The sequence below is a fragment of the Tachysurus vachellii genome, chromosome 4 (genome assembly GCF_030014155.1).
Source record: "Tachysurus vachellii isolate PV-2020 chromosome 4, HZAU_Pvac_v1, whole genome shotgun sequence".
NCBI lineage: Eukaryota > Metazoa > Chordata > Actinopteri > Siluriformes > Bagridae > Tachysurus > Tachysurus vachellii.
The window spans coordinates 3,787,961-3,797,671 of NC_083463.1; the positions used below are offsets into that span (position 1 = coordinate 3,787,961).

Genomic DNA, 9,711 nt, shown 5'->3' on the forward strand with positions numbered 1-9,711 from the left:
TAACCTAGGTCCTAACAAGTCCTAACAATTCCGAACGGCAAGACCTAACAGTTCCGAACGGGGAAAAACAGTCACTGGGCGAAGCAGGGGGATTAGGCGGGAAAAAACAGTCATTGGCCGAAGCAGGGGATTGGGGCGGGACAAAACAGCCATTGGCCGAAACATAGTCTTAGTCACTACAATCGGTTGTAATTGAAAAAAAACAACAACAACATTTCACTACATGTCCTACTGAGTACGATTGTTTATGTGACAATGGTTTGTGGCTGTACAAAAATGCTAATGCAGAGGGATTTGAGATTTCATTTAAATTTCAGGAGGCTCTGTACGAGACGTTGTATAAGTGTAAGTATATCAATATGACAGGATGTAACTGCAATTGCATCTTTATATTATTTTATTATAACTGAATTTTTATTTGAAAGTTGGCAAACGTTGTATGTTTGTGAAAACAAAAATAAAAAACTTAGTATGTGATTGTCATTTTCTGCATTAATATTTAGAATATTTATCTATCTATCTATCTATCTATCTGGATCTATCTATCTCTCTTTATATATATATATATTTACTGAACTACAAGTTTATTGTATTGAGAAAATCATATATTTATTTACTTTCAAAAAAAATGTAATTAAATAAATTGTGTGCAATTGTTTTATTCTAAAATGGATTTGTTTTGTCAGGCTGCTTGACCGGCAAAAGAGAACTGACCGGGACACTTTGCTGCAAGGAGTGGAGCTTCCCCAGCAGATCAGTGTGGCAAAGCCTTCACTGCCAAACCCTAGAGTGTTCCCAACAGCACATGTGGAACATGGACATGCTGTTATTGAGTTGCAGAGGAGTAGGTCTGCGCTTCTGTTTACCAGCAAATGGGTAAAAATGGGTCATTGTGTTTGACGATGAGATTAATCTTTTGCCATTGGCATGATTCTAGAGTCTTGTCCATAGAATGTTCGGTAGTGAACAAAATACAATGCCTTTTTGACTGCAAAGCTGAAGCTTATTGATTTTGCCCCCTGTAGCATGTTCATCAACTGAAACAAATCAAATCCCAGTAGAGGGTCAAACACCAAAGAGTAGGTCTGAGCTTCTGCTTACCAGAAGATGGGTGACAAGTGGTCAATGTGTTCCAAGATAAGCTTATTTTTTGTTCCATTGGCACAGAATATTTACAAGTCAACCAACTACACTGCCTTGTTGTGTTTCTTGTGGAGACCCTGTGCATGGTCCTTAAAATCAGACGTGAAACAACAAAACAAAGAGCTTTAACGAACATTCAGAGATGCGCTGCAGCGCTTGTAGTCGTGGTCGTGTCCATAGAATGTTCGATAGTGAACAAAATACTATGCCTTTTTGACTGCAAAGCTGAAGCTTATTGATTTGGGATTGAGGCCCCCGTAGCATGTTCATCAACTGAAACAAATTAAATCCCAGTAGAGGGTCAAACACCAAAGAGTAGGTCTGAGCTTCTGCTTACCAGAAGATGGGTGACAAGTGGTCAATGTGTTCCAAGATAAGCTTATTTTTTGTTCCATTGGCACAGAATATTTACAAGTCAACCAACTACACTGCCTTGTTGTGTTTCTTGTGGAGACCCTGTGCATGGTCCTTAAAATCAGACGTGAAACAACAAAACAAAGAGCTTTAACGAACATTCAGAGATGCGCCGCAGCGCTTGTAGTCGTGGCCGAGTGGTTACAACAAAACAAAGAGCTTTAACGAACATTCAGAGATGCGCTGCAGTGCTTGTAGTCGTGGTCGTGTCCATAGAATGTTCGATAGTGAACAAAATACTATGCCTTTTTGACTGCAAAGCTGAAGCTTATTGATTTGGGATTGAGGCCCCCGTAGCATGTTCATCAACTGAAACAAATCAAATCCCAGTAGAGGGTCAAACACCAAAGAGTAGGTCTGAGCTTCTGCTTACCAGAAGATGGGTGACAAGTGGTCAATGTGTTCCAAGATAAGCTTATTTTTTGTTCCATTGGCACAGAATATTTACAAGTCAACCAAATACACTGCCTTGTTGTGTTTCTTGTGGAGACACTGTGCATGGTCCTTAAAATCAGACGTGAAACAACAAAACAAAGAGCTTTAACGAACATTCAGAGATGCACCACAGCGCTTGTAGTCGTGGCCGTACCCTGCGGTGGATGGACTACAAATCAGGTCCTAACCAGGTCCTAACACACGTCAAACGATTCCTAACATAGGTCCTAACAGGTCCTAACACTTCCTAATGCCAAGTCCTAACAATTCCGAACGGGGCAAAACTGTCATTGGCCACGCCAAAAACACACCCAAACCACGCTGAGAAATTTTTTAAATGTAGCTCTGCAGCATACTCACTTTACCATATGGGCTTAAGAAGCGGGTCTTGTTCAGAACACCAAGATCCAAAGCCACTGCAAAGTTCACTGGTGCTCCATAACAAGCATCCAACCAGCAGGGAAATATGGCCTAACGTTGCAGACCCAGGGCTAGCTTATCACACCCGACTCTAGCACGGATGGAGTGAAAGCGTGTGAATTTCTTGGGGTCCGGTAAATCTCGTCCCGAAGGCATTGCAGGACGTCTAAAGGAACCAATTGCCGAAACCCGGGATCGAACCAGGGACCGATGGACTGCTAATCCATTGTGCTCTGCACGCGTGGGTTCGAATCCCATCATCGTCGCTGACCTCCTCTTTACCTCAACGCCTTCATTTGTTGCAGGCTTTATGCGTTCCGCTTGGTCCGTGCTAGAATGCGGTGTGAATATCTAGCCACGGGTTGTGGTGCAGGTAGCGTGGCCGAGCGGTCTAAGGCGCTGGATTAAGGCTCCAGTCTCTTCGGGGGTGTGGGTTCAAATCCCACCGCTGCCAGCAAGCCTTTTCAAGGCACCGATTAAGCTTCCTACCTGTTCCCTCAATCTGTGCTAGAGTGGGGTGTGATAAGCTAGCCCTTGGTCTGCAGCTTTCACAACGTTAGGCATTATTTCCCCGCTGGTTGGACACAGATACTTGTTAGTTCACATCAGCTCCGCCAACATAAATCTATGGAGCACCAATGAACTTTGCAATGCGCTTTGGATCTTGGTGTTCTGAACAAGGCCTTTCTAAAGCCCATTTGGTAAAGTATGCCGCAGAGCTACATTAAAAAAAATCACATGATTTTCTTGGCATGCTTTGGGTGTATTTTCTGCACGACGAGGTGGCCGAGATTTCAAACAATTCCTAACCTAGGTCCTAACAAGTCCTAACAATTCCGAACGGCAAGACCTAACAGTTCCGAACGGGGAAAAACAGTCACTGGGCGAAGCAGGGGGATTAGGCGGGAAAAAACAGTCATTGGCCGAAGCAGGGGATTGGGGCGGGACAAAACAGCCATTGGCCGAAACATAGTCTTAGTCACTACAATCGGTTGTAATTGAAAAAAAACAACAACAACATTTCACTACATGTCCTACTGAGTACGATTGTTTATGTGACAATGGTTTGTGGCTGTACAAAAATGCTAATGCAGAGGGATTTGAGATTTCATTTAAATTTCAGGAGGCTCTGTACGAGACGTTGTATAAGTGTAAGTATATCAATATGACAGGATGTAACTGCAATTGCATCTTTATATTATTTTATTATAACTGAATTTTTATTTGAAAGTTGGCAAACGTTGTATGTTTGTGAAAACAAAAATAAAAAACTTAGTATGTGATTGTCATTTTCTGCATTAATATTTAGAATATTTATCTATCTATCTATCTATCTATCTGGATCTATCTATCTCTCTTTATATATATATATATTTACTGAACTACAAGTTTATTGTATTGAGAAAATCATATATTTATTTACTTTCAAAAAAAATGTAATTAAATAAATTGTGTGCAATTGTTTTATTCTAAAATGGATTTGTTTTGTCAGGCTGCTTGACCGGCAAAAGAGAACTGACCGGGACACTTTGCTGCAAGGAGTGGAGCTTCCCCAGCAGATCAGTGTGGCAAAGCCTTCACTGCCAAACCCTAGAGTGTTCCCAACAGCACATGTGGAACATGGACATGCTGTTATTGAGTTCCAGGAGCCTGAAAATATCGTGGGTGAGGCAGTAATTCGCCACCGGAAACATGCTAGAACTGAGACTGTGGGATTACATGCATGATGTAGCTGCACCTGGCACCAGCCTGACTCGTGTGGCATGTGATTCTTCTTTCTGGCCTGCTGTCAAGCATGATTCTGTGTGGTTTAACTGGCCTGGATTTTCAAATCAGCAGGGTCATCACCCATCAGTGCCAGCACCTTAGTCTCAGGGCTCTTCATCATTTTGCCAGGTCCCCAGCCAACAGCTCCAGTCCCGCAGTCCCAGCAAAACTTTTCAAGCCACTGATGCTAGAGTGGGGTGTGATAAGCTAGCCCTGGGTCTGCAGCTTTCGCAACATAAGGCTATGGAGCACCAATGAACTTTGCAATGCATTGTGGGGTCTTGGCAAGACAAAGGCTTTACAAAGGTTGTGGCAGCCATGCTTTGGAGGGATGAATCTTAGGAAAAAGAGTTACCGGACCCCAAGAAACTCACACGCTTTCACTGGCATGCCGAAATAGCTCAGTTGGGAGAGCGTTAGACTGAAGATCTAAAGGTCCCTGGTTCGATCCCGGGTTTCGGCAATTGGTTCCTTTAGACGTCCTGCAATGCCTTCGGGACGAGATTTACCGGACCCCAAGAAATTCACACGCTTTCACTCCATCCGTGCTAGAGTCGGGTGTGATAAGCTAGCCCTGGGTCTGCAACGTTAGGCCATATTTCCCTGCTGGTTGGATGCTTGTTATGGAGCACCAGTGAACTTTGCAGTGGCTTTGGATATTGGTGTTCTGAACAAGACCCGCTTCTTAAGCCCATATGGTAAAGTGAGTATGCTGCAGAGCTACATTTAAAAAATTTCTCGGTGTGTTTTGGCGTGACGAGGTGGCCGAGAGGTTAAGGCGATGGACTGCTAATCCATTGTGCTCTGCATGCGTGGGTTCGAATCCCATCCTCGTCGCTGACCTCCTCTTTACCTCAACGCCTTCATTTGTTGCAGGCTTTATGCGTTCCGCTTGGTCCGTGCTAGAATGCGGTGTGAATATCTAGCCACGGGTTGTGGTGCAGGTAGCGTGGCCGAGCGGTCTAAGGCGCTGGATTAAGGCTCCAGTCTCTTCGGGGGCGTGGGTTCAAATCCCACCGCTGCCAGCAAGCCTTTTCAAGGCACCGATTAAGCTTCCTACCTGTTCCCTCAATCTGTGCTAGAGTGGGGTGTGATAAGCTAGCCCTTGGTCTGCAGCTTTCACAACGTTAGGCATTATTTCACCGCTGGTTGGACACAGATACTTGTTAGTTCACATCAGCTCCGCCAACATAAATCTATGGAGCACCAATGAACTTTGCAATGCGCTTTGGATCTTGGTGTTCTGAACAAGGCCTTTCTAAAGCCCATTTGGTAAAGTATGCCGCAGAGCTACATTAAAAAAAATCACATGATTTTCTTGGCATGCTTTGGGTGTATTTTCTGCACGACGAGGTGGCCGAGATTTCAAACAATTCCTAACCTAGGTCCTAACAAGTCCTAACAATTCCGAACGGCAAGACCTAACAGTTCCGAACGGGGAAAAACAGTCACTGGCCGAAGCAGGGGGATTAGGCGGGAAAAAACAGTCATTGGCCGAAGCAGGGGATTGGGGCGGGACAAAACAGCCATTGGCCGAAACATAGTCTTAGTCACTACAATCGGTTGTAATTGAAAAAAAACAACAACAACATTTCACTACATGTCCTACTGAGTACGATTGTTTATGTGACAATGGTTTGTGGCTGTACAAAAATGCTAATGCAGAGGGATTTGACATTTCATTTAAATTTCAGGAGGCTCTGTACGAGACGTTGTATAAGTGTAAGTATATCAATATGACAGGATGTAACTGCAATTGCATCTTTATATTATTTTATTATAACTGAATTTTTATTTGAAAGTTGGCAAACGTTGTATGTTTGTGAAAACAAAAATAAAAAACTTAGTATGTGATTGTCATTTTCTGCATTAATATTTAGAATATTTATCTATCTATCTATCTATCTATCTATCTGGATCTATCTATCTCTCTTTATATATATATATTTACTGAACTACAAGTTTATTGTATTGAGAAAATCATATATTTATTTACTTTCAAAAAAAATGTAATTGAATAAATTGTGTGCAATTGTTTTATTCTAAAATGGATTTGTTTTGTCAGGCTGCTTGACCGGCAAAAGAGAACTGACCGGGACACTTTGCTGCAAGGAGTGGAGCTTCCCCAGCAGATCAGTGTGGCAAAGCCTTCACTGCCAAACCCTAGAGTGTTCCCAACAGCACATGTGGAACATGGACATGCTGTTATTGAGTTCCAGGAGCCTGAAAATATCGTGGGTGAGGCAGTAATTCGCCACCGGAAACATGCTAGAACTGAGACTGTGGGATTACATGCATGATGTAGCTGCACCTGGCACCAGCCTGACTCGTGTGGCATGTGATTCTTCTTTCTGGCCTGCTGTCAAGCATGATTCTGTGTGGTTTAACTGGCCTGGATTTTCAAATCAGCAGGGTCATCACCCATCAGTGCCAGCACCTTAGTCTCAGGGCTCTTCATCATTTTGCCAGGTCCCCAGCCAACAGCTCCAGTCCCGCAGTCCCAGCAAAACTTTTCAAGCCACTGATGCTAGAGTGGGGTGTGATAAGCTAGCCCTGGGTCTGCAGCTTTCGCAACATAAGGCTATGGAGCACCAATGAACTTTGCAATGCATTGTGGGGTCTTGGCAAGACAAAGGCTTTACAAAGGTTGTGGCAGCCATGCTTTGGAGGGATGAATCTTAGGAAAAAGAGTTACCGGACCCCAAGAAACTCACACGCTTTCACTGGCATGCCGAAATAGCTCAGTTGGGAGAGCGTTAGAGGTTAAGGCGATGGACTGCTATTAGCGTTAGAGGTTAAGGCGATGGACTTAACCTCTCGGCCACCACCTCGTCACGCCAAAAACACACCCAAACCACGCTGAGAAATTTTTTAAATGTAGCTCTGCAGCATACTCACTTTACCATATGGGCTTAAGAAGCGGGTCTTGTTCAGAACACCAAGATCCAAAGCCACTGCAAAGTTCACTGGTGCTCCATAACAAGCATCCAACCAGCAGGGAAATATGGCCTAACATTGCAGACCCAGGGCTAGCTTATCACACCCGACTCTAGCACGGATGGAGTGAAAGCGTGTGAATTTCTTGGGGTCCGGTAAATCTCGTCCCGAAGGCATTGCAGGACGTCTAAAGGAACCAATTGCCGAAACCCGGGATCGAACCAGGGACCTTTAGATCTTCAGTCTAACGCTCTCCCAACTGAGCTATTTCGGCATGCCAGTGAAAGCGTGTGAGTTTCTTGGGGTCCGGTAACTCTTTTTCCTAAGATTCATCCCTCCAAAGCATGGCTGCCACAACCTTTGTAAAGCCTTTGTCTTGCCAAGACCCCACAATGCATTGCAAAGTTCATTGGTGCTCCATAGCCTTATGTTGCGAAAGCTGCAGACCCAGGGCTAGCTTATCACACCCCACTCTAGCATCAGTGGCTTGAAAAGTTTTGCTGGGACTGCGGGACTGGAGCTGTTGGCTGGGGACCTGGCAAAATGATGAAGAGCCCTGAGACTAAGGTGCTGGCACTGATGGGTGATGACCCTGCTGATTTGAAAATCCAGGCCAGTTAAACCACACAGAATCATGCTTGACAGCAGGCCAGAAAGAAGAATCACATGCCACACGAGTCAGGCTGGTGCCAGGTGCAGCTACATCATGCATGTAATCCCACAGTCTCAGTTCTAGCATGTTTCCGGTGGCGAATTACTGCCTCACCCACGATATTTTCAGGCTCCTGGAACTCAATAACAGCATGTCCATGTTCCACATGTGCTGTTGGGAACACTCTAGGGTTTGGCAGTGAAGGCTTTGCCACACTGATCTGCTGGGGAAGCTCCACTCCTTGCAGCAAAGTGTCAGTTCTCTTTTGCCGGTCAAGCAGCCTGACAAAACAAATCCATTTTAGAATAAAACAATTGCACACAATTTATTTAATTACATTTTTTTTGAAAGTAAATAAATATATGATTTTCTCAATATAATAAACTTGTAGTTCAGTAAATATATATATATATATAAAGAGAGATAGATAGATCCAGATAGATAGATAGATAGATAGATAAATATTCTAAATATTAATGCAGAAAATGACAATCACATACTAAGTTTTTTATTTTTGTTTTCACAAACATACAACGTTTGCCAACTTTCAAATAAAAATTCAGTTATAATAAAATAATATAAAGATGCAATTGCAGTTACATCCTGTCATATTGATATACTTACACTTATACAACGTCTCGTACAGAGCCTCCTGAAATTTAAATGAAATGTCAAATCCCTCTGCATTAGCATTTTTGTACAGCCACAAACCATTGTCACATAAACAATCGTACTCAGTAGGACATGTAGTGAAATGTTGTTGTTGTTTTTTTTCAATTACAACCGATTGTAGTGACTAAGACTATGTTTCGGCCAATGGCTGTTTTGTCCCGCCCCAATCCCCTGCTTCGGCCAATGACTGTTTTTTCCCGCCTAATCCCCCTGCTTCGGCCAGTGACTGTTTTTCCCCGTTCGGAACTGTTAGGTCTTGCCGTTCGGAATTGTTAGGACTTGTTAGGACCTAGGTTAGGAATTGTTTGAAATCTCGGCCACCTCGTCGTGCAGAAAATACACCCAAAGCATGCCAAGAAAATCATGTGATTTTTTTTAATGTAGCTCTGCGGCATACTTTACCAAATGGGCTTTAGAAAGGCCTTGTTCAGAACACCAAGATCCAAAGCGCATTGCAAAGTTCATTGGTGCTCCATAGATTTATGTTGGCGGAGCTGATGTGAACTAACAAGTATCTGTGTCCAACCAGCGGGGAAATAATGCCTAACGTTGTGAAAGCTGCAGACCAAGGGCTAGCTTATCACACCCCACTCTAGCACAGATTGAGGGAACAGGTAGGAAGCTTAATCGGTGCCTTGAAAAGGCTTGCTGGCAGCGGTGGGATTTGAACCCACACCCCCGAAGAGACTGGAGCCTTAATCCAGCGCCTTAGACCGCTCGGCCACGCTACCTGCACCACAACCCGTGGCTAGATATTCACACCGCATTCTAGCACGGACCAAGCGGAACGCATAAAGCCTGCAACAAATAAAGGCGTTGAGGTAAAGAGGAGGTCAGCGACGAGGATGGGATTCGAACCCACGCGTGCAGAGCACAATGGATTAGCAGTCCATCGCCTTAACCTCTCGGCCACCTCGTCACGCCAAAACACACCGAGAAATTTTTTAAATGTAGCTCTGCAGCATACTCACTTTACCATATGGGCTTAAGAAGCGGGTCTTGTTCAGAACACCAATATCCAAAGCCACTGCAAAGTTCACTGGTGCTCCATAACAAGCATCCAACCAGCAGGGAAATATGGCCTAACGTTGCAGACCCAGGGCTAGCTTATCACACCCGACTCTAGCACGGATGGAGTGAAAGCGTGTGAATTTCTTGGGGTCCGGTAAATCTCGTCCCGAAGGCATTGCAGGACGTCTAAAGGAACCAATTGCCGAAACCCGGGATCGAACCAGGGACCTTTAGATCTTCAGTCTAACGCTCTCCCAACT

General features: G+C 44.1%; 7 non-coding genes across 7 annotated transcripts; 4 read left to right on the forward strand and 3 right to left on the reverse strand.

The window, feature by feature from the left end:
• The first annotated feature begins 2,784 nt into the window (after positions 1-2,784).
• Positions 2,785-2,866, forward strand: trnal-aag (transfer RNA leucine (anticodon AAG)). Its single transcript has one exon. It is a non-coding gene; the product is annotated as a tRNA-Leu (tRNA).
• Positions 2,867-4,569: 1,703 nt separating this feature from the next.
• Positions 4,570-4,642, forward strand: trnaf-gaa (transfer RNA phenylalanine (anticodon GAA)). The gene has a single exon. It is a non-coding gene; the product is annotated as a tRNA-Phe (tRNA).
• A 292-nt stretch (positions 4,643-4,934) lies between these two features.
• trnas-gcu (transfer RNA serine (anticodon GCU)) lies at positions 4,935-5,016 on the forward strand. The gene has a single exon. It is a non-coding gene; the product is annotated as a tRNA-Ser (tRNA).
• A 106-nt stretch (positions 5,017-5,122) lies between these two features.
• trnal-aag (transfer RNA leucine (anticodon AAG)) lies at positions 5,123-5,204 on the forward strand. The gene has a single exon. It is a non-coding gene; the product is annotated as a tRNA-Leu (tRNA).
• Positions 5,205-7,317: 2,113 nt separating this feature from the next.
• trnaf-gaa (transfer RNA phenylalanine (anticodon GAA)) lies at positions 7,318-7,390 on the reverse strand. The gene has a single exon. It is a non-coding gene; the product is annotated as a tRNA-Phe (tRNA).
• Positions 7,391-9,089: 1,699 nt separating this feature from the next.
• Positions 9,090-9,171, reverse strand: trnal-aag (transfer RNA leucine (anticodon AAG)). Its single transcript has one exon. It is a non-coding gene; the product is annotated as a tRNA-Leu (tRNA).
• Positions 9,172-9,277: 106 nt separating this feature from the next.
• On the reverse strand, positions 9,278-9,359 carry trnas-gcu (transfer RNA serine (anticodon GCU)). The gene has a single exon. It is a non-coding gene; the product is annotated as a tRNA-Ser (tRNA).
• Positions 9,360-9,711: the final 352 nt, after the last annotated feature.